Below are 21,158 nucleotides of genomic sequence, written 5' to 3'. Positions count from 1 at the left end.
ATAACACAAAACACAATCCTGGCGCCAAATCTGACACTTTATGCTAGTTGCATTTTGCAAGGAAATTAAAAACGTAGAGAAAAAAAGTGTAGCAGTACCGTGACATTCATCAAAGAGGGACCATATTTCACCAAAAGAAAAAAAACAGAAATGTTTTCTCTCACCAATATTGAATCATTCTGCAACTCAAGGTTCTACTAAAGCTTTATGCAGCTTGTACAATTTATGTTCTCCGTTAAAGTTAAGAGGATTGTGTGCCTTTCATGTTTGAATAAGCATTTTGTGATGAAAACCAGCAATCGTTAACATGCACATGAATTATCAGAATGGCAGGAATCTTTTGGTTCATTATTTTACAAAGTGTACTGAAAATTTATGTTGAGCATTTATTGTCCCAAATGAGATGACGGTAGCTGCTTATACATATGAACCAACACAGTTACATAAAATGGTACCTGCGCTATTGTTATTTGAGCCCAATTTTAAATAAATGCATGCCTCTAGAACCAAGGCTGGATTTCTATCACCATTTTTATCACCAGAACTTTGTAATGTGCACAGCCAATTATTTTCACATGTAGTGCTTTTCAAGAATCTAATTTAACTGAAATGAAGGGAACCATACTGGGCAAAGCATGGGGAATGCAGCATGCATAACGAGTCTTTTAAACGGAATAACACTTTTTCAATAGTCCATGTAATTTACCTGCCTGTGCAGTCAAAATACATAGTAATGTGCTTGGTGTGAATGAACCATTAATAGGTAACTTGCTAGTATTTACCCAAATAAATAATCGTATACAAATTGGAACCCCCACCATGGAATTGTAGGTAGACATAAGCATTAGGTAAAGGTCATTTTCGTCCTTAGAACTTGCAGTTCATACAGACAAATGTCAACACAAAGGTTGCGGAGCTTTTAAATAAATTAGAATTTTGGACTCGAGTTTGCCCTTAGAAAAAAGTAGACTGAGGGGTTATTTACTAAAGGCAAATCCACTTTACACTACAAGTGCAAACTACAAGTGCAAAGTTCACTGAAAGTGCAGTCGCTGTAGATCTGAGGTAAAGATCTGAAATGAGGGGAACCTCTGCTGATTTTATCATCCAATCATGTGCAAGCTAAAATGCTGTTTTTTTATTTTTCTTGCGTGTCCCCCTCAGATATACAGCGACTGCACTTCCAAGTGCACTTTCAGTGCAATTTCAGCATGCATTGGGGATTAATTATACAATGCTTTAAATGTGTGTAAAAATTGTGTAAACACTTCTACATGCTACTTGTATAGTTCATTCCATAGGCCATTTTTTCCCACCCATGTAAAAATCAATTAAAGCCCCATACACACTATCAGTTTTCCTGCAGGTTTTCTCTTCAGATTTACCAAAACCATGTAGTACAAGGGCCTGCCTGATTGCATACAAATTGAAACTCTTGGGCCTTGTACACACAAGAGGATTTCTGCTGGAAACGGTCCGCCGGACCGTTTCCAGCGGATTTTGATCTGATGGCTGTACACACCATCAGATCAAAATCCCCGCGGAATACATCCGCGGTGACGTGGCCGCGCCGTCGCCGCGACGATGACGCGGCGACGTGTGCGACCCTGGAAGGTAAATACTTCCACGCATGCGTCGAATCATTACGACGCATGCGAGGGATGGGATCGGACGGACTTATCCGGTGAGTCTGTACAGACGACCGGATAAGTCCGGCGGACAGGATTCCAGCGGATAGATTTCTTAGCATGCTAAGAAATTTTTATCCGCTGAAAATCCGTCGGCTGGATTTTTATCCGCCTGAAAATGTCCGCTAGGCCGTACACCCGACCGGATCTATCTGCTGGAACTGATCCGCGGATCAATCCCAGCGGATAGATCCGGTCGTGTGTACGGGGCCTTGAGGTTTGACCTCATATTAGATGGTTTTGGTAAACCTGAAGAGAAAACCTGCAGGAAAACTGATAGTGTGTATGGGGCTTAACAATTTTGGTAACCTGACTAAAGCCGGCCATACATGGATCAAAATTCAGCCAGTTTAGAAGGAACCGACCGAATTTCCATCAATGTATGGACAGGCTGGTTGTACACAAGTTGATGTTCTCTAGATGCTGATCAGTGTATGTAAAACTTTCTGTCAAAATACAGAGAAAATTGAGTACTGTCCGTGATACTTTTTTTATTTATTTCAAAATTTCAAAATTGTCAAAATACAACAACTCAGGTAGAGGATTCCCCCATCCACACCTTTTGAAGTAATTTCCTTTTATGCAACCCACTGGTTGAACGAAGAAAAATGGCTCATGTATGGCGACCCTTAGCTACTAAAATTCATCAAAGTAGCCATAGCTTATGTAAACAAATACTTTTTGAAGGTTCTATGAAAAGCCAACCTCCACCTGCTGATACTCACCTGTTATGTCCTCCTCTGCTGCTCTAACAAACCCCATAATTCCCAGAGCCTCCGAGAGCAAGTGGCCTTCTCCACCTTGTCAGCCAAAATACTATGACCTGAATGACATGGCATTCCCTCAGCACCTGCCATGGACTTCCAGATCAGAAGGAGTAATGGAACAACAGGAGAGCATGGGGAAAGTGCGTGTCCATAGGTTCGGAGTTGTCCTTTCAGGAGATCCTGTCACTATGCCATTGGTATCGTAGGAGTCTTCAAAGATACTGGGCCAGATCCACATAGAAATAGATTGGCGCAGCATATGTGAGATACGCTACGCCGCTGTAACTTACTTTTGGCTGCTTTGAATCCTCAAAGAATTTGCGGCGTAAGTTACGGCGGCGTAGTGTATCTCTGGCGGCGGAATTCAAATCGGCGATTAGGGGGCGGGTTTCATTAAAATGAAGCGCGTCCCCGCGCTGAATGAACTGCACATGCGCCGTCCCGAAATTTCCCGGCATGCATTGCGCTAAATGACGTCGCTAGGACGTCATTTTTTTTAACTTAGACGGGACTTACGTACATTCCAATTCACGGACGACTTACGCAAAAAAAAAAAAAATATTCAAATTTCGACGTGGGAACGACGACCATACTTAACATGGCAAGTCTAACTATACGCCGCAAAATACCAGCTTTAACTATACGCCGGAAAAAGCCGACTAGAGACGACGTAAAGGAATGCCCCGGCCGCTCGTACGTTCGTGGATCGTCGGAAATAGCTAATTTTCATACCCGACGCGGAGAACGACGTGAACGCCGCCCAGCGGACGACGAAGTATTGCATCTTAGATCCGAAGGCGTACGCCTGTCGGATCTAACCCAGATGCTGTCGTATCTTGGTTTGAGAAAGTACGCCGGCGTATCAGTAGATACGCCGGCATACTCGCTCTGAGGATCTGGCCCACTGTCTTTTGGCTAGGACCAGAGGAATTTTTGATTCCTGGCCGAAGGGCCGGCCATTGTATTGCATAATGGCCACTTTCACTTCTTCCACCTTCCTTCTCCCCACTTTTTTTTTATTTATCCCCGTGTTTGTCACTTTTATGTATTTTTTTTTGTTGGTTGTTACACGTTTTGTCACTGTGTGATTAGTAGGGTGTGGGTCCTCGGGCCTACCCTGAATGTCTTGGGAGGGGGTGAACATGGCCTTCTGGCTTAGTTCGCTCTCTCTTATGGGGTCTCCCTTCGGGGGGAGTCCCACTGTGTACTTGGGTGGGTCTGTTTCGGCAGACCCTCCAGAGAAAGGGGTCCGTCTGGTTTCGGCCAGATGGACCGAGTGAAGTACCTCAGTCCCTATCTGGAGCCCAACGCCTGGGGGATCAGGGTAAGGTCCTTCCTATTGGAGGATAGTGTAACACCTGTTGTATGTTTCGTGTCACTCTTTATGTGTCTGCACTTTTTTTGGGTGTGTTTTTACGCACCACTGGCTTTTCAAAAAAAAAAAAAAAATCTTTGAAGACTTCTATGATACCAATACAGATATCATGCTTGTTTTTTCAATGCCCGCCGATCACTGTGTAGTGTATTAGGCTGCATTCACATCTAAGCGTATCGTTTTGCAGCGTTTTTTACCGCGATTTGCGGCGACAAAACGCGGCTTTTTTACCGCGATTTGCCGCGACAAAACACAGAGTTTTTTACCGCGATTTTGTACAGGTCTAGGGTCACCAATGTAAAACGACCAAATACGCTCAATTCGAGCGACAAAAAAGGGTCCGGAACTTGTTTGGGCTTCAGGCGTCAGGCGTTTTGTAGTGGAGATGTAAACCATCTCCATAGAGAATAATGTATTTTTTCCCCTCTAGCGTTTTGGGGCGTCGCGCTTCAGTCGACAAAACGCTCAGGTGTGAATGCAGCCTTATGGCAAAAATGACCACAACAGATCTCTTCAACACACTGCTTTAGAAAGAAAAGGCCCATACAGCAGTTTAAAACATAGCAACATATGTTTATTTGTTCTTCACAGCATTTAGAGGTTAGGTGGCCTAGCATCCAACTGTCAACTCATTTATCTAAACCTTTCCACACCTATTTTGTATTGTTCAAACTGCCTTACTGTTTTTATAGCAGTTTTAAACCCCTTTTTTGTTTTCTACACTTTGTTGAGCACACAAACCAGTACATTTGGCTGCTTGCTTTGCAATTCCCCCATTTGAAGTTATTACAGTCAACCAACACTGATGATCAGAAGTGGATGTCTATGCTTCCAGACACATGCTATGAGTCAGTCTGCAGAAACCTGTTCTGCAGGTTCTGTGATCAGACGCAATTGTCCTACACTGGCACACGTCTACATAGTAGTAAAATACCAGCATTTTCCTTGAAAATTAATCAAACGTCAAAATTTTAATTCTCTCTTTATTGTATGATCCATGCCATTATGTATTTATAGCTTCCATACAGACACCATGTATAGAAAAGAGGTAATTAGGCCATACGAGGAAGAGGAACCCTAATGGTATTAGAACCACTGGTCCCAATAGTCATTAATCATGCTTTCTTGACAACACCCAACCCTAAACATGTATACATGCAAATTCTGACAGGAATCTTGGCGAAAAATGGTCATTGCTTAGCTTTTAATTACAAGGGTGATCGCCTAAATAAATACCGCAGGCTCTAAGCACATACACCACTTCTCAGCCTGGGGAAAATGTATGAATCACAAGGATACGTGAGGTGCTAACCTTCCTCAAACACTTTTTGTATTTGGAGAGGGTGGTAACTTTTTTGCGGAGGATACAAACAGCTTTGTAAGCAGCAACCTGTGTGTGGAACTATCACAATTTCCCATGAGAACAAGTCCACAACATAGTCACTGCAAAAAAATATCTAGCATATTTTGTAGCAACGTTGTAGATGGAAACCCTTAAAGCAGTTGTTAACCACTGGTGGTAAAGAAAGGGAAAAAAATCCTACAAAGCAAAGCAATAAGAGACTTACCTTAGAATGAAGCATTCCAGGGCATGAGTGGTCAGGGGCGCAATGACGTCACTCCCGCATGTGCGCTCAGGAGCCATTGTTTCTGGAATGGGTTTTGAAGGTCTGGCACTGTAGGCAGGACCTTCAGAGCACATGCGCCGATGATGTCATCAGCTGCATGCACTCTAAATATCTCCTAAACTGTGTTTAAACAAGCTGAGGAGATATTCACAGTACCTACAGGTAAGCCTTATTATAAGCTTGCCTGTAGGTACAAGTGGTGTAACGCGTTTACAACCACTTTAGGCACCTTCTTGATCAGAAGCCTCTGTGACATAATGACAAAGTTACAACAGATAGACAGGTATTGGAGTGTTGTCACCCTATACCAGGACATGCCCGAATGATGACCTTCATGGCAGGATCATTAATTGACGTAAAGCAAAATACACCCACATTATATGCAGTATCTTGCTGGCAGAAAAATCCTGGGTATTTGCTGTATCCATGGAGTGTAACATGCATACAGCATACAAGGACTCTATTGGGCGCCAACACTGCTTTGTGCAGCATGTCAATACTAACCGTTTAATCAGCGGTGCCCTGCACTGCTGATTACATACTGTTAATCTGAATTAGTTATTGACCTGTGGATCTTGCGCAGAATGACCTTGAGCAGTCATTCATGATTGTCTACCCGAGATCATTCTGCACGCGCTCTGCCTATGCACACCAGTGATTCATTCAGACAGCGGGGGGGGGGGGGGGGGGTTATTTACTAAAGGCAAATCCACTTTGCACTACGAGTGCAAACTACAAGTGCAAAGTGCACTTGAAATTGCACTGAAAGTGCACTTGGAAGTGCAGTCGCTGTAGATCCGAGAGGGGAAATGCAAGGAAAATAAAAAACAGCATTTTAGCTTGCACATGATTGGATAATAAAATCAGCAGAACTTCCCCTCATTTCAGATCTTCCCCTCAGATTTACAGCGACTGCACTTCCAGTGCAATTTCAAGTGCACTTTGCACTTGTAGTGCAAAGTGGATTTGCCTTTAGTAAATAACCCCCAGTGTGTCATCAGTGGCACAGGCTCGTCAGCCAGGAGTAGCAGCGGCAGACGATCAGATCTCTGTATGCTACTTGGCACAAATGTTTACATGCATACGGCACAAAATTGTGAATGTGCCCATACACTAGTGTACAGCTACATGCAAAACTACAATGAAGCAGCAGTGGGACCTATTGGCTCCTGCTGCTGTCACTCAAGTCCTGTGAGCAGAGAGCGGGGGGGCAGGGTTGACCTGCGCCGTGTGTGCCTATAGACACACACAGCCCAGCTCAGAAACAAGCCCACAGGTCTTCCCCTTATGAAGGAGCTTGCTAGAGTGGCAGTCAAAGAAGAGGAGGAGCTGAGAGCGCTGGCAGGGGACTACCGGGGAAAAAAATGGAGGTTCGGGGCAGCTCTATGTAATTCTAATGCACAGAGCAGGTAAGTATAACATGTTTATGGGATAAAAAACAGCCTATATATAACCACTTTATTGAAAGATCCAGATTTAAAGTTAAAAATAAAATTACTTCTAAAGCTATATTAAGATATTAAAGCTTATACTAGATTTATTGGAGCATTATTATTATTGGGCATTGGAGCAGTCCTGGTCTACGAACCTACATTTGACTGTTAACAAGCTTTGCTAATTAAAACAATTCTTTTTTTTCAGCCACGGCTTATTGTAGAACGTACATCGGCAGCACCAAATTCAAGAAGCGAACACCTCAATTTTTTTGTAAAAAAAAAAAAGGGGGGGGGGGGTTTCGTCTCTGCATCTTTTAGGTGTTAATTGTGAGGTTTTCAAAAGTCATCACTTTCACATTGTTCTCACAGTTCTCGCTATCTTTCCCGGGTGATAAATCTCACAGTATTCTAATTGTTTGCGGTGGTGACCTTGTAGCATTGTGTGACATTAGTGTGATACAATGGGAGGCATGGCCTAGATAGCTAAGGAGCAGAGCTGGAAGAGGAAGTCACAGACACTACAGAAAAAGATAACCAAAGGATAGATAGTTGTATACAATGCTTGCAAGAAAATATTTAACTGTGCTTTGGTTTTAAAATCACACATGCCAACATCTCTGAAAAAGACCAGATATGCCAGACAGGCAGGTCACATTTTATATAAACAATGAATATAGAAACCATTTATCTATACACATTATTAGTGTGGGCTAAAGGAAGTAATGCAGTCATTTAAGTGCCAGTTCACACTGCTGTACTGTGAATTTGTTCAGTTTTTTCTGTCCATTCTGAGGTACTTATTTACTGCGTTTTTTCCACGATTTAAATGCGAATTTCAGGAGAGGGACATAGCTGTGATTCATGTCTCTAGCCAATAGAATCATAATGTAAAAAAAAAAAAAAAAGAAGTGTTAATTTCCTGTGTACTTCCTGGTTTTTGTGGAGAATAGTGTGGTGGAATTCGCACATATGTGAACCATCAAATGCGATTCCAGGACGATTTACATTCATGTCTATGGAGACTAAATTCGCAACGCTCTAAACTAGCACAAGACCTTTTTTTTTTATCGCATTGCATTCGGAGAGGAATCGCAACGCATAGGTGTGAACGACCATCATTGAAAACAATTACTTTTTGGATGACATGCGAATCTAGTTTTTGTTTAGGGGCCCTTTCACATGGGACGGATCCGTGATGATCTGCCCCGTGAACCTCTGCTTGCTCAGTGGGGATCGCTCCATTGATCCCCGCTGAGCCAGCGGATGACAGGGCGGTCCCCGCACACTGTGGACTGGCTTCGGCCTAGTTCGCCGCGATCCTGGGAAAATTTCCACTTTTTTTTGTTTATAGCGCAAAAAATAAAAATAAAATACCACCAAAAGAAAGCTCTATTTGTGGGGAAAAAAGGACGTCAATTTTGTTTGGGAGCCACGTCGCACAACCGCGCAATTGTCAGTTAAAGCGACGCAGTCACTTACCATGTCTGCGTGAAATTTTGCGCAGAACCCCTTTTTATTTGATTTCTGTACTTGTGTATTGTAAACACGATTAGGTTTTGCTGCACTGTATTCATTTTGTTTTGGTTATTAACATTGAGGGATTCATAATAGCGCAAAGGCACTTGTCACTTAAAGCGACGCAGTGCCGGAAGCTGAAATTTCGCCTGGGCAGGAAGGGGGTATGTGTGTCCAGTAAGCAAGTGGTTAAAGGAGTAAATTTTTTATTTTATTTTTTAAAACAGCTGCCTATTACCAAACACACTGGGCCAGATTCAAGTAGAATCGCGCAATATTTGCGTGGGCAAAGAGCAAATTTTTTTCTCTGCGCCCACGCAAATATTGCGCTTTGCCCGCGATTCACGGAGCAGTTGCTCCGTAAATTGCGCGGGCAATATGCTAAGCAGCCGGGCGCAAGGCTGCCTAATGTAAATGATCCCGCCGGGGGCGGGAATCATTTAAATTAGGCGCGCTCCCGCGCCGAGCGAACAGCGCATGCTCCGTCGGGAAACTTTCCCGACGTGCATTGCGGCAAATGACGTCGCAAGGACGTCATTTGCTTGTAAGTGAACGTGAATGGCGTCCAGCGCCATTCACGGTTCACTTACGTAAACGACGTGAAATTTGAACGTCGCGAGCGGGAGGCGCAGCTATACTTTAGCATTGGCTGCGCCTGCTATAGCAGGAGCAGCCTTATGCTAAAGGCGCCGTACGGAAACTCTGTACCTTGCGTGAGAAGGGCCCGCGCAACTTTTGTGAATCGGTGGTAGTATGCAATTTGCATACTATACGCCGATCACAATGGCCGCGCCCCCTAGCGGCCAACGCAAGAATGCAGCCTGGGATGTGAAGGCATAAGGAGGCTTATGTTTGTCACATCCTAGGCTGCATTCGGTGTAACGAGGTTCCTGAATCAGGAGCACTCGTTACACCGGAGCAAGTAAGTCCTTGCGCCATAGGTTGTGCGGGCGCAAGTGCTTCTTGAATCTGGGCCACTGTATGTGAAATTTCTATTTAAATAGAAATTGAAGGTAATAGCATCATCCCATTTTAAAAAGGTCGGAGAAAATGTTGCCTGAAATAGTTAAATAACGATGTTAGGCAGGATTTCATTGCCGCTGGGTGCAGTTTAGCAGTGAAATCCAAAAGGCAGGAAACAAAAGATTTTATGATTGTGTAAAATTTGACACCCCGAATCAACATGAAAGTGTTATTTCTTCTAAAACCCCTCATATATTTTTCTGAGTTAGAGGACCCCAGCAGGATTTTATTCCCAATCAAGTAAAACGATCCCCTTTACTGCCTAAAGACTTCCAAGCCTGCTACACACTGTATATAGAATCTTCTTTCCTTTTGGTGTGTAGAGCAATAAAAATAGATGTATGAGAAATCATTTTATAGGATTTATTCCATATGAAGTACACATTGCAGTTAGGAACAATCTTAACATTATATATGCTTTAATATATATGTTATATAGTATATAAAAAAATCTATCAAACACACACATACAGTGTATATTTTTTTTTTTACTAAGTCACAGGCCCACCCTTAGTTACTAGGCTATACCCCCAAGCTGTTGTATTGTGAGGATTAACTTCAGAGAGACAAATAGCAGGATTAAAGATTATGGGTAGAAGACCAAGAAACAATGGTGTGTCCCACACTGAGGAGTCCAATGCAATATTTAGGGTCTCTTCACACTTTTCTGCTCTGTTGTGCTGCAGGAGCATATTTTCCGTGTTTGAGCCCAGGTTCACACTGGGTACGATTTGAGATGCGATTTGACATGTCAAATCGCATCTCAAATCGGCGGCATTTGCCGGCAATGACACCGTCCTAATCGGTGCGACGCCACATCTGCGGCGCTGCACCGATTTCAAAAAGTAGTTCCTGTACTACTTTTTGCGATTTCAGGCCGCGATTTACATTGACATCTGTGCAGAAACCCGCACAGATGTCTCTGAAATCGCGGCCGAAATCGGGACTGCCAGCGGGAGTGAAATCGTGCGAGTTCAGCTGAACTCGCACGGCTTCACTCCCGCAGCCCAGTGTGAACCAGGGCTTATGTGCATTGCAATAGGGCAGATTATTTATTTAAAATGGGCTGACAATGAACAGCAAAAGTCCAAAAAATTCAACTGTAGTATTTTTTTAAAGCAGTTCTTAAAAAAAACAAAAAAAACATATCGGCGCTAAAACATACAGCGTAAGAGCATTGTCACCAGCTGTAGATGAATATTGGAAAACCAACCTAAAGGAATATTATTATTGTTCAGAATTGATATAGTGTCAATAGTTTGCACAGTACTTTATAATATAAAAGGGAGATAGTACAGTTATTTAACAGTTTCAAAAATAAGTTACATTCCAGGCACGTGCCAGGAATGTAACTATCACATTGGTTGTGCTCTCAACCAAACTGTCAAACCATCAAATGGCTGGTATCTTAACTGATCACATGTGCATTTTAAGATCAAACAGAGGCTAAGATGGACGCTTCATTGGCTGCAAATACTAGGAGGGTTTAGTTTAAGCTGCTCAAAGATGGATCAAGATTCGGCTGGTTCAGCACGGACCCGCTAAATTTAAACCCATCTATTCTATGGCCATTCCCGCTAGACAGAAGTCCAATAGGACTTTTGGAAAAAATGTCTTGATCAGTTGGCTGCTTCCGAAGATCAGTGTATTCTGACAGCAGAGAAGTCCCACTGTCAGGCCTCGTACACATGACCGAGTTTCTCGGCAAAAACCAGCAAGAAACTTGCTGGGAGATATTTTTTTGCTTTTTGCCGAGGAAACCGGTCGTGTGTACATTTTCGTTGAGAAACTCGACGAGCCAAAAAGAGAGAATGTTCTCTTTTTCCTCGACGGGAATGGAGAAAATTGGCTCGCCGAGTTCCTCGACAGCCTCACAAGGAACTCGACGAGCAAAACGATGTGTTTTGCCCGTCGAGTTCCTCGGTCGTGTGTACGAGGCTTCAGAATACAATGACACAGCGTTTCCAGAAATGGAAATATTCTGTAAATAATCAGTCTCTATGGTATACATATAGAAGTCTTCTTCTTAAAGAATTCTACATTTTGAATTATGAGCTGTGAAAAGAAATTTTCGGAATAACACAGAGAAGGTATACTTAGATACACTGTATGTACTCCCAGCTCCTCGCTCTACCTTCCCTGTGTGATCCAAACTTCAAGTGTGACCTCTACAGGCTGGTCATTGCAATCAATCTACATCCCTGCTGGACGGGACATGGTATGTGCACCAGACCAAACAACGCCATCATTCCACACTGCTATCTCACAATCCAATCCTTGTGCTCTGGTAAGCACAGGGAGAGTAAGGTCACCTTAAACAAGGATGGACTCCTCCATTCTTCAATTCTATGGAAATAGGATCTACAAGGAACACATCTCTCCACCTTCACCACACAGAAATGACACACAGCCAATGCACTCCCCTTCAGACTTTATACAGATTTATCACTAAGGTGATCAATGTAAACGGTTGTCGATCCTGAGCCGCATGAACCGATCTCATTTCAATCTTGATAACATGTCTATATTTTGTACAGACTTTTTATAAGGTTATTAATACTAGCAGAGATAAGACCGTTTGTTCTATTATTAGTATACAGGATTTATATAGCGCCAACAGTTTACTCAGCACATGCCAATGGGCAGCACTTCCAAAGCGCCTGAACAGCACTTCGGAAGCCCTGCAACACAGGAGCTTTTAACCTCTTCTCAGCGGACAAAAAGCGCCACTAAAACGCATAGGCGGCCCTGTGTGAAAGGGGTCTTACAGAGTGGAGTGATGAGGAGTATATGGCATACAGCGCATAGTACAGAGTGGAGCGATGTGGAGGATATAACATACAGCACAATGTTCATAGTGGAGCGGTGTGAGGTATATAACATACAGCACTGTGTACAGAGTGGAGTGGTGTGAGGTATATAACATACAGCACAGTGTACAGAGTGGATTAGTGTGGAGTATATGGCATTCTCCACATTGTACAGAGAGGAGTGGTGTGAGGTATATAACATACAGCACTGTTTACAGAGTAGAATGGTGTGAGGTATATAACATACAGCACTGTGTACAGAGTGGAGTGGTGTGGAGTATATGGCATACTCCATATTGTATAGGGTTGAGCGGTGTGAGGTATATAACATACAGCACTGTGTACAGAGAGGAGAGGTGTGAGGTATATAACATACAGCACTGTGTACAGAGTGGCGTGGTGTGAGGTATATAACATACAGCACTGTGTACAGAGTGGAGAGGTGTGAGGTATATAACATACAGCACTGTGTATAGAGTGGAGTGGTGTGGAGTATATGGCATACTCCACATTGTATAGGGTTGAGCGGTGTGAGGTATATAACATACAGCACTGTGTACAGAGTGGAGAGGTGTGAGGTATAAAACATACAGCATTGTGTACAGAGTGGAGTGGTGTGAGATATATAACATACAGCACTGTGTATAGAGTGGAGTGGTGTGGAGTATATGGCATACTCCACATTGTATAGGGTTGAGCGGTGTGAGGTGTATAACATACAGCACTGTGTACAGAGTGGAGTGGTGCGAGGTAAATAACATACAGCACTGTGTATAGTGTGGAGTATATGGCATACTCCACATTGTTTAGGGTTGAGTGGTGTGAGGTATATAACATACAGCACTGTGTATAGAGTGGAGTGGTGTGGAGTATATAACATACAGCACAATGTACACAGTGGAGTGGTGAGGAGTATATGACATGCAGGACAACATGCAGACTGGGGTGATGTAGAGTAACACATACAGCATATTGTACAGTGTGAAGTATAAAACATACAGCACAATATAAAGAGTGGAGTGGTGTGGAGTATATAATATACAGCACAGTCCACAGAGCTGGGTGGTGTTAAATATAGAACATAGAGTGCAGTATACAAATTAGAGTAGGGTACAGATTGCCCAGCAAATGAACAAATTGGAGTGGTATGGATGCAAAAACATCTTGCGCAGAGTGGCGTGGTATAGAATATGTTATGTACAAAGCAGCATAATGAATACAACACTGGAATATATCAAATAAAGCACAGCATACAGAGAGGAGTTTTATATCACAGGCCTTCACCGTGACTCCACATGCTCAGTGACCTGATACTGACATTAGCCAGCTGTAATCAGTGACAATGATAACATTGGTCAAAGCAATCTAACCATCTTGAATGGCTAGCCATACCACTGGGGCTTTAAAGATCCTCTTCTTCAACAATAGGCTAAAATGTTTATTTGATGGGGTGGGGGCGTGTTGGACCCAAGAAAAAAATAGACCTCCTCACAATGGCAAGCATGCCATCTCTATCTTTGTAAAGCCTAGTACACACGTGCCGACTTTTCCTAATGACCGCAAATGAAAGGAGTATTCTTCCAACTGACCATCAGACCAACTATCAATAAGCTGTAGAAATAATAATTATCATAAGGGATTCCTTAAAGTCATTGTAAACCCTTATATGTATCCAACTAAGTGACCGGCCTCAGTTTAACACAGAGATTAAACAAATCCTCCTACATAAGTTGTACCTGTCTATCTACTACAGCCGTCTTTCCCCTACATTCATTCAAAGTACAGAATTTAAACAGAATCTTTCCACACTGAAAAGCAGGGGGTGGAGAGCTGACTTTACATCAGTGAGAGCCCTGAGAGCTGATTGGAGGAAAGGGACACCCCCCTCATACAGCACACAGGAACAGAGCTGATGCTGTCAATTTCCCCTGTCACCTTTTTTCTCTTGGTGTCAGGAAAACTGGTCAGAAATGATTCATGCTTATAGCAGAGGAACAAAGCATCAGACAGAAATGACACTTAGTGCTCTGGATTGAACACACTATAAAGCATCGGTCTTCAAACAATGGCCCTCCGGTTGTTCAGGAACTACAATTCCCATCATGCCTAGTCATGTCTGTGAATGTCAGACTTTTACAATGCCTCATGGAATGTGTAGTTCCGCAACAGCTGGAGGGCCGTAGTTTGAGGATCCCTGCTATAAAGGGGTATGTTTTGTTCATGTCTGCAGTTTACAACCTCCTTTAGGCTGGGTTCACACATATGCGGGCGCGGTTTCCGAGCGCAGTCTGGTTCGGTTCATAGTTTCCAGTGCAATTTTTTTTACCTGAAATCGCACCTGAACTGGACCCAAAAACGCACAGGACCCCTTTTTAAAACCGCACCACAGCCGCCCTCGCACATGTGTGAACCGACTCCATTGAAAGCCAGTCCCTGGATTGAAGTGGCATTGAGGCATCTGGTACTCTCGCCCGGTGGGCAACATTTGGCGGGCGCAAAATCATTACTGTGCCCCCCCAAGTGTGCTGTGTTGCATGCCCAGGAACTCCTGTAATCCAGCCTGTCCCACATGATCCCTCTGGTGCAGGCGGCCCGTGTGTGAGAACATCAGAGGGGAGGGGCAGTGCAGAGCATACGGCAGCTATTGGAGAAGCTCTTGGCGGGGGATACTGAGGAGCGGCTGAGTGTTGGGAACAGTACCTGGTGCTGGGGAGAGCCTTGCTCCAATAGATTATCATGGAGGCCATGGAGAGGTGAGCAAAATCAGCCGATATACACTGCTCATGTGGGGGGGGGGGGGTAGTGCAGGAATCAGGTAGGTCAGTGTAATGGTCAATATAGGAATCAGGTAGGGCAGTGTAATGGTCAGTATAGGAATCAGGTAAGTCAGTGTAGGATTCAGGTTGGTTAGTGTAGTGGATAGTGTAGAAATCAGGTAGGTCAATGTAGTGGTCAAGTAGATCAGTGTAGTGGTCAGGTAGGTCAATGTAGTGGTCAAGTAGATCAGTGTAGTGGTCAGGTAGGTCAGTGTAGTGGTCAGGTAGGTCAGTGTAGTGGTCAGGTAGGTCAGTGTAGTGGTCAGGTAGGTCAGTGTAGGAATCAAGTTGGTCAGTACTACTGTACTAGTGGAAGGCACTCGGGGAGTGCTAAAAGTCTGCCGGGGGGGGGGGGGGGTACACATTTTTTGCCTTGTCCCAGGCGCTGACAACCCATGCTGACTGCAAATATAATTTGAGAAAAATATGCGTATGAAATAGTTTACCATTTGCCAATAAAAAAAAAACAATTTAAAAATCTGGTCACCTTATTCTACATACGTTTATCTGCAGGATTCTCTCCTCTACACCCGTTTTTTGTTTTTTATAAAGCTTGTCTGAGCTGTCAGAAAAAAAAAGGGGGCGGAGAGCTAATATTACAATCTGCAGAGCTCAATGAGGAGAACTGCGAGAGCTGATTGGAGGGAAGGGACACACCCCCTTTCACACAGCACACAGGAGAAGAGCTGAGGCTGCCAATCAGCTGGAGGTCCCTCCCCCGTCACCATTTTTCTCTTGGTGTCAGGAAAACTTGTCAGTTGATGATAACCGAGGAAACGGCATCACAGAGAAATGACACTTAGTGCTCTTAACGGAGACAAGTACACACTATAGAGGGATATGCTTTGTTCATATTTAATGTCTGAGGATTACAACCAATAGAAGCATGTCTGGCCAACCTCATCTGCCACCAACTGCAGATCAGCGCTGTATACAGTCTACTGTGATTGGCTGACTCGGGCTCCAGCTCACCAACGCACTGCATCGTTTATAAAACACGCCTTCGTATAATTGAAAGTATGCTAAACAAATAGCAGCTTCAAAGGCAGCAATGCGAAGAGCGAAGAAGAATCCAGTCAGATATTTCTCTCTCCCGCCTGAAGACCACATTACATTCTTTCTAAGAAAAAGGGGATTATTATCGCTCGCAACTTTGCTGACAGAAGAGCAAATCGCTCCAATATGTGCTGCGAAGGGTTAGTGCCCCGGCTCGGGAACGTTTTTTTTGTTGCTGTCAAGTGGAGTGATGCAGAAAGAGCAAAACGATCGCTGCCAACTCTCCTCCGAAGGGCCGTTCACTCGCCTCTTCATAAACACGAATATCCTCACACACTGCCCATTGTCCTCCGTCCTATCCATTCTGTTCCCACAACCTACAGCCGGGGTTCCCATAGTTACCCCCACCGCCTATTTACCACCTAAGTGATCAAAGCCACGCACACCAAGCTTCCTACCGGGCAAATACCCGGCAACTGATTAACTAATAGACTTGTGCCTATGGGAGCCGCCGATCGACTTCCTTTCTATAACAAACGTCTCCGTCACTCGGGGGGGGGGGGGGGGGGGGGCGATGAAGACCATCGTACAAACAATGGAAGACAATGACAGCTCATTAGAGACACTCGGGACTCTGCCTGTTCTAGGAGCGTCTGCGAGCTTTGTCTCCGTCTGCAGGCTCAGGATTGGTCAAGAGTGCCGAGACGCCATCGCTTTATGACGAGGGCCACACACGTGTCTGTGTGATCGATCGTTCCATCACAGGGAACGTTCAAAGACAAAAGTCAGCAACAAAATCAAAGTTCACCTGACTTTATCATTTCACACGCTCCTAGTATATATATATACTGTATATAGATGTCACTATAAAAGTATACTGTATATAGAATATATATATATATATATATATATATATATATATATACACACACACATACACACATATACTGTATATAGATGTCACTATACATATACTGTATATAGATGTCACTATATTATACTGTATATAGATGTCACTATACATATATACTGTATATAGATGTCACTACACATATACTGTATATAGATGTCACTACACATATATACTGTATATAGATGTCACTACACATATACTGTATATAGATGTCACTACACATATACTGTATATAGATGTCACTACATTATACTGTATATAGATGTCACTACACATATACTGTATATAGATGTCACTACATTATACTGTATATAGATGTCACTACACATATACTGTATATAGATGTCACTACACATATACTGTATATAGATGTCACTACACATATACTGTATATAGATGTCACTATACATATACTGTATATAGATGTCACTATACATATACTGTATATAGATGTCACTATACATATACTGTATATAGATGCCACTATACATATACTGTATATATATGTCACTATATTATACTGTATATAGATGTCACTATACATATACTGTATATAGATGTCACTATACATATACTGTATATAGATGTCACTATACATATACTGTATATAGATGTCACTATACATATACTGTATATAGATGTCACTATACATATACTGTATATAGATGTCACTATACATATACTGTATATAGATGTCACTATACATATATACTGTATATAGATGTCACTACACATATATACTGTATATAGATGTCACTATACATATACTGTATATAGATGTCACTATACATATACTGTATATAGATGTCACTATACATATACTGTATATAGATGTCACTATACATATACTGTATATAGATGTCACTATACATATACTGTATATAGATGTCACTATACATATACTGTATATAGATGTCACTACATTATACTGTATATAGATGTCACTATACATATACTGTATATAGATGTCACTACATTATACTGTATATAGATGTCACTATACATATACTGTATATAGATGTCACTATACATATACTGTATATAGATGTCACTATACATATACTGTATATAGATGTCACTACACATACTGTATATAGATGTCACTATACATATACTGTATATAGATGTCACTACACATATACTGTATATAGATGTCACTATACATATACTGTATATAGATGTCACTACACATACTGTATATAGATGTCACTATACATATATACTGTATATAGATGTCACTATACATATATACTGTATATAGATGTCACTACACATATACTGTATATAGATGTCACTAGGTATATACTGTATATAGATGTCACTACACATATACTGTATATAGATGACACTACACATATATACTGTATATAGATGTCACTAGGTATATACTGTATATAGATGTCACTACACATATACTGTATATAGATGTCACTAGGTATATACTGTATATAGATGTCACTACACATATACTGTATATAGATGTCACTACACATATATACTGTATATAGATGTCACTATACATATACTGTATATAGATGTCACTACACATATATACTGTATATAGATGTCACTATACATATACTGTATATAGATGTCACTATACATATACTGTATATAGATGTCACTACATTATACTGTATATAGATGTCACTACACATATACTGTATATAGATGTCACTACACATATACTGTATATAGATGTCACTACACATATATACTGTATATAGATGTCACTATACATATACTGTATATAGATGTCACTACACATATACTGTATATAGATGTCACTACACATATATACTGTATATAGATGTCACTACACATATATACTGTATATAGATGTCACTATACATATACTGTATATAGATGTCACTATACATATACTGTATATAGATGTCACTACACATATACTGTATATAGATGTCACTATATTATACTGTATATAGATGTCACTACACATATACTGTATCATAAACACTCACTCACTCACTTGGCACTCTGTAACAAAGCCTGACTCTATTGGCTCCTCTCTGATTTTGTCTCCCCCATCAATTGATCGCGGCAGAATATTGATTATTACTTTGACACTCCCAATATCTGTGAGTGACATGGAATCCAATCACGCCGATCGAATATAAAATCTGTCCATATTTGAAATTAAATAAAACTTCTGTGGTGTAGTTTCTATGTATTGGCAGCACTAAAGCAACCCATGGATCCATCGTACCTTCGATCAATATCTGCAGGTAATGAAAATGGGGGATCGGTGACCCTCCCTGCTTTGCTAAATGATTGATTCCTTTTCTGATAGGAATAATCAATTAATAGCCAATGATTGATGACACACTTGGGGGGGGGGTTTAATTGATAGTTGGATGAAATGATTGTAAATTATCGATCGATTCGCTGTTTTTCCACCATACAGATCGATCAGATTATCAAATTCATGATTTAAGCAGATCAGTGCTGCCAATCGATGCAACATGATCAATAGCTTTCCATACCGACAGATCGGATGTGGTGTGAATCAAGTCGGCGGAGCGCGTTTTTTTAAGCGCAGTACAGAATGAATGTGTTTTAATCAGCCTCGTTCACACGTGTGTTAAAAAATAAATACATAAATAAATAAAACAACAGTAAATAAATAAAAAAGTACAGCACATAAACAAAAATGTAAAAAAAATAAAAAAAACACAAACAGTAAATAAATACATAAAAAAGTACAGCACATAAACAAAAATTCAAAAAAAAAAAAAAAAAAAAAAGAAGAAGGAAATAAATAAATAAAAAAGTACAGAACATAAACAAAAATAATAAAAAAAAACAGTAAATAAATAAATAAAAAAGTACAGCACATAAACAAAAATGTAAAGAAAAAAAAATCACTGCAAAGGAATTCTAAATGTGCATTCAGAACCATATGCTGTAAATGTGATGGGTCATATGTGATGGTTCTGGTCGATCGGATGATACAATCGAGGCATCTATGGCCCCCCATATGGGCATCTTTTCCATTTGAGCGCAGTGAGAAGAATGAGATCCCAGATGAGCGATAATCCCACACCAAGGATCATTTCCATAATGTCACACAATGAGCCCCTCTTCCCTCCACACATTCTAATCCACACAAAGCCAGGCATTGATCGATAAAGATCGGCCCCCGATCAGAAGATGTCCCTTACCTGAGTCATGGCTAGAATCCCATAATCCATCCGAGCCATACAATACAAGAGACTTCTCCACCCGGGAACACAAGGGGACAGCGATGAGCGATCAGCAATCCATCAATTAAAGGAACCTTCCCCCCCACACACACACACGGGCACACTTTGTGTCCGGGACACAAGAACTTGTGTACGATCCGGCTCAGCCTATGAGAAGTGAGAAGGAGCGGGGAGAGGCAGCTCAACGCCTCCACTTCAATTCAAAGCTGTGCGGAGTCACCGTGTGAGTCCCGGCCAGCGGGCGGCTCGGCCAATCAGGGGGCTGGGGGGGGCGTGGCTGAGACGACCGAGAGGCGGATTAGAGGGATTAACCAGCTGGGTGCTGGAAGAGAAGAGCTCAGCGCTGACGTCATGGGAGGAGAAGACAGAGAGAGCTGACACCATGGCAGGAGGAGGTCACCTTATCAGAAAACAAGTCATTGCTTATCATCTCATAAGACACTTCACCACAAGAGCTCACATTCCATTGTTGCCAGTACTCCCTGCTGATTGGACGGCTAGAATAAAATAGGATTGCAGAGCAGCTTCCTATAGGGCAGTTCAATTAACCACTCGACCTCCGCAATATTTACCCCTCTTCATGTCCTGGCCATTTTTGTGACACAGCACTGCGTTACTTTAACCACTTCAGCCCCGGAAAGGTTTTACCCCCTTAAAGCGGAGTTCCACCCAAAAGTGGAACTTCCGCTTTTCGGAACCCTCCGGTGTCACATTTGACACCTTTTCAGGGGGGAGGGGGTGCAGATACCTGTATAAAACAGGTATTTGCACCACTTCCTGGGTATTGACTCCCGCGGGAGTCACGCTCCTTCGCATCACCGCCCCTCCCCCCACCGTCTTCTGGGAAACACAGTGGGCCAGATTCACATAGAATTGCGGCGGCGTAACGTATCGCATTTACGTTACACCGCCGCAAGTTTTACGGGCAAGTGCTTGATTCACAAAGCACTTGCCTGTAAACTTGCGG

The 21,158-nt window shown here is 42.2% G+C and overlaps 1 protein-coding gene across 1 annotated transcript in view; it reads right to left on the bottom strand.

Annotated features, from left to right (window-relative positions):
- The window catches only part of MID1 (midline 1), a 251,302-nt gene extending 230,905 nt beyond the window's left edge, over positions 1–20,397 (bottom strand). The window contains exon 1 of the mRNA XM_040338131.1: positions 20,150–20,397. The gene's annotated coding sequence lies outside the window, so the exon portion shown is untranslated. The remainder of the gene's footprint in view (positions 1–20,149) is intronic.
- Positions 20,398–21,158: the final 761 nt, after the last annotated feature.

This window comes from Rana temporaria, chromosome 2 (genome assembly GCF_905171775.1).
Source record: "Rana temporaria chromosome 2, aRanTem1.1, whole genome shotgun sequence".
In the NCBI taxonomy this organism is placed as follows: Eukaryota; Metazoa; Chordata; class Amphibia; order Anura; family Ranidae; genus Rana; species Rana temporaria.
This window is presented reverse-complemented; position numbering and strand designations above follow the sequence as displayed.